Here is a 4,435-nt window from a genome sequence, read left to right on the forward strand (position 1 = left end):
TAATTTCACCTTATTTAACTTCTTGTTGCATATTGGAACCATTTTAGGGTTCACATTTTTCCTCAGTGTTGGTCCCTGAACTTTTATCCTAAGGACAACTACCCATATCCCTCAATGGAATCCCTCCAAAAACTGGCCAAAAAAATCTAGAAATTAAAAGAAAAAAGTGAGTTCATTGAAAGAGAACTTTTACCCTGGCATGGTGGTGCATGCCTATAATACTAACACTCGGAGGGCTGAGGCAGGAAGATTGCCAGTGAGTTCAAGGCCAGCCTGAATTACATAGGGAGACATTGTCTCAAAGAAAAAACAATCAAATGAACAAACAAACACAGTGAAAGAAGACTTTTGAGAAGCCACGTTGAATCAGTGAAGAACTAAATAATTGCAGAATTGCTTAGTTTGTCCAACTATTTTCCAGGTGAGTGGATAGAAGTTGAAACATGGTAAATGACCTGGGACTTCAAGAGCTGGGCCACTATTCTGTATATATTTTGTCAAGATTGTTAGTTTCAAGGAATGAAACAAAATTTATGCTGACTTAAGAAAATAAGAGTAGGAACAAGGTGAAGGAGGAAAAGAGAAAGAAGTAAAGGAGGAGACAGAGAAAAATTACTATTTAATGATTCATTAAACTGAAATATTCAAGTGTGGGTTAGGGTTTCAGACCTAACTTGATCTGGATGCTCAGAGACTTGTGATTTTCCATTTCTTGGGCTTGAGTTTTTTTATATTGTCTTTATTTTCATGGGATTTCTTCCTACGTAGGTCTCGGATAACATTCTATTAGTTTATGAACCTCAGTTGAAATAGTACTTCAAAGATAATTCCAGCTGAAATCTCAGGCCTGACTCTCATTAGCTCTGATCAGCTGGTTTTGGAACCTTGTACAGAGTTACAACCCCTTCCTGCAGCAATGAGCAGCAAAACGGGACAAAAAGTGTGGAGGAGATCAGCCCTACTTGAATTACACGGTAGATGACTGACCAAAGGAAAACTGGTGCTGTGAACTGGACAAAGGTAAAGGAGTGTCAGACAGACAAAAGCACAGATGAACGTGTGCTGTGTCTCCTAATTCCTGAGGCAAAATTTCTGCCAAAGCTCCTGGCCATACCAATATGAGTGGCCACATGTGTCCCTGCCTTCAGAATCTTACTGTTTAATCAAGATAAACGCTAAAGTCTTTGAACTAGCTATTAAAATTTTACTCTAAATTGGTAGGACCATGGACAGCACCCAAGTCTGCAAGATACATTCTTATCATCTGACGCAGGAAGAAATCTTTGCAATAATATGTTAAGCCTATTAATTTAAAAAATGAGACTAATAAAGCCTAAATAAAGTTATGTATGGGTTTCCCAAGGTTATAGAGAGCTAAAAGTCAAATTCAAGTCTTTAAATCCAAGTCCAAGTTCCTTTGTTCTACACTTTGCTATTTCCTAACACAGTAAGATACAACACCAGAGAATATGAAGGGTAAATTTAGGGAACAATAGGGGACATGAGTTATTTCTCCTTTTCAGGCATCCATTTTCTCTTGTTCTGGTGAATGCATTTCTCTTTCTCTTTTGAGGAACTATCTTTCCCTTATTTCAGGGAATATATTTTGCCTCCTCTGCTCACTGGGTATGATGTGTTCTAGGCTGAGCCAATTAGCTTCCATCTCCCAAAGAATCATAATGTATACAGTTATTCAAGAATTGACATATGGATGAAAGTGATCTGTTACTGGAAACCTGAAGTAGTACATCTCACAAATTTGAAGAAGTTTTGATTTCATATATTCTGGTATGTTTATGTGTGAATCTATCCATCCACATATATCTATATACACACAAAATGCCTTTTAAAATTATATATTTTCCTTAATTTTTGTTACAACCATTTCTTATTCGTATACCATTCACCTTCCCAAAGCTATCAAAAATGAAGACGTGCTTAGCATTTTTCCACTTCACCAGGTCATTTATTTATACTCTTGCCTAGAGTTCTGGGCAGAAAGCAGAATCTGGATTCAAGAAAATAATCCATTTCTCTTTCTGAAACAGAAATATGAAAGTTACTCATAATGGGCCTTAAAGTTGCCTCTGTGGCATATTCTAAAGTTATTAGTCTTTCACATGGGTGAGCCTGTAAAGTGCTGAGTTTGGATTGATTTATGTTTAATCCACAGATAGTATGATATTATCTTCCGTCTTATGGTCTTAAGTTAGTCTGAGTTCATTTAAAATGTATTACCACATTCTTTTTAGACAACTAAATAGCATTATCCATGATTTATTAATGGAGAGATTATTAATAGACTATATGTGGCCATGACCTCAGAAACCAGGACAAGAGTGAAAGGACAAGAAGAAGGAAAAAAAAATAGGCATCGTGTACTGTAATTCCAGATTCACTTGTTTTCTGTATAAATGCTACAGCTTCTTCATGGGGCCCAGCACAGCCGGCGAGGCTGGAAAGATGCCACATTGGCACAGACTTCCATCTCAGAAACATAAGTGTAAACCCGCACGTTTGCTGCCGTGACCTACTAGGCTTCTATTGAAATACAGGATGTACAGAGTTCACTGACCACATTCTCTCATTCGATCTGATTGTGACACCTTTCTGGGATCCTGGGACTTTCAACCCCTTTTATTTTTTAATTTAAATTTTTTTCATTAAGTTTATTGGTACATTTTAGGTATACATTGTGATGACATTCATTCATCATTGGGGATTTGTACATGTACATGATGCATCTTGGTTCTTATTTTTTTCCCCATTTCCTTGCCCTCACTTCACCCTCTCCACCCCTCCCTATTTACAAAGACTTTGTTTCCATTTTTTTCCTTCTTTTCTCATTTTTTTTTCTCTTCTCCCTTCTTTCATTTCCCCTACCCCCTCCTACTTCCCCTTCCCCTTTGGACCTTTTCTTCCTATTTCACATTATCTATTATACATTTTGATCCTTATTTACACTTTCAGTTTCTCACACCAGAAAAACTATTTGGCATTTACACATGTGTGTCCTATTTATTTCACTTAAGAGTATGGCCTAAGGACGGTGGCCCGCGCGGCTCATAGCAGACAACGCGGCGTTGATGCCCGCAAGCCAAGGAAGTGGCAAGCCAGCTGCGTGGCAGGGTTCCCCGGAAGCGGCCCTGCGGCCAGCGCGGGAGCCATAGTAGCAGTAGCAGAGGCGGAGGCTCCAGCGCTTCTCTCTCCCACTCAGCCTGAGCCAGGGGGAGGCCTGGCGGTCTAGGTGGCTTGAGGGGCTTCGCTGCCCGAGAATGGGAATTCTCTTCACCAGGATATAGAGACTGTCCAATCACCAGGAACACAAAGTTATCATTGTTGGGTTGGATAATGCAGGGAAAACTACCATCTTTTACCAGTTTTCTATGAATGAAGTTGTACAGACATGCCCTACAATAGGAAGTCATGTAGAAGAGGTAGTGATTAATAGTACATGTTTCCTGATGTGGGATATTGGTGCCCAAGAATCTGTTCGCTCTTCCTGGAAGACTTACTATACTAATACAGAGTTTGTAGTAGTTGTTGTGGACAGTACAGAGAAAGGATTTCTGTAACTAGAGAAGAACTCTACAAAATGTTAACTCATGAGGACCTAAGGAAAGCTCGACTACTGATTTTTGCTAATAAACAAGATGTTAAAGAATGCACGACTGTAGCAGAAATCTCCCAGTTCTTGAAGTTCACTTCGATTAAAGATCACCAGTGGCATATCCAGGCATGCTGTGCTCTTACTGGCGAGGGATTATGCCAAGGGCTTGAATGGATGATGTCACGATTTAAGATTAGATGATCTCTTCTGACTTCTTCTCATAGACTTTGTAAAAACAAAGTGTTGGACTTTACCTGAAAGCTGCAAAAATTAATGGTTTAGATATATTTATAATAAACTGATTTAAACTTTTTCTAAAGAAGAAAAGTTAAGACCACTTATTTGAAAACAAGGATGAAGTTTCACCTTCCAATTTGCTTTCTCATTAGTTCCTTCCAAAGTATGTTATTAAAGCTGTGATCAGTATTTTTCTCATAATAAATCCTCTCAGGACATTGTAGAGCCTGTGGAAAGTACAAAGGGAGAGGAAAACGTTTTGAACTTTCAAGAGCTTTATTGTCAGTGTAACCCTCCCTAGTTGAATGACCTCTTCTTGTTCCATTAAGTCAAAATACAAATCAGCACATACTATTTCCAATATTTTGAAATGTAATGTTACTTACAAAAAGTATTTTGTTTAAGGCTGTGTATGTATTGTGTATTCACCTGAAGTTCAAGGTAATGGCTTTGATTTATGTCCTAAGAAAAGCAAATAACAAAAGTTAATATCCTTAGTCATTACCATAATGAGATAAGTACTGGCACTGGTGTTAAAGTGCTGTTTTGTACTTTTCTCTTATGTTATCTGAATTGTACTAACCAACC

General features: G+C 38.2%; 1 pseudogene; it reads left to right on the forward strand.

Moving 5' to 3' along the window:
• The first annotated feature begins 2,760 nt into the window (after positions 1 to 2,760).
• Positions 2,761 to 3,937, forward strand: LOC101713395 (ADP-ribosylation factor-like protein 5A pseudogene; annotated as a pseudogene).
• The last annotated feature ends 498 nt before the right edge of the window (positions 3,938 to 4,435 follow it).

This window comes from Heterocephalus glaber, unplaced genomic scaffold, assembly GCF_053883595.1.
Source record: "Heterocephalus glaber isolate CG9 unplaced genomic scaffold, H.glaber_assembly_v1.0 deba00001481, whole genome shotgun sequence".
In the NCBI taxonomy this organism is placed as follows: Eukaryota; Metazoa; Chordata; class Mammalia; order Rodentia; family Bathyergidae; genus Heterocephalus; species Heterocephalus glaber.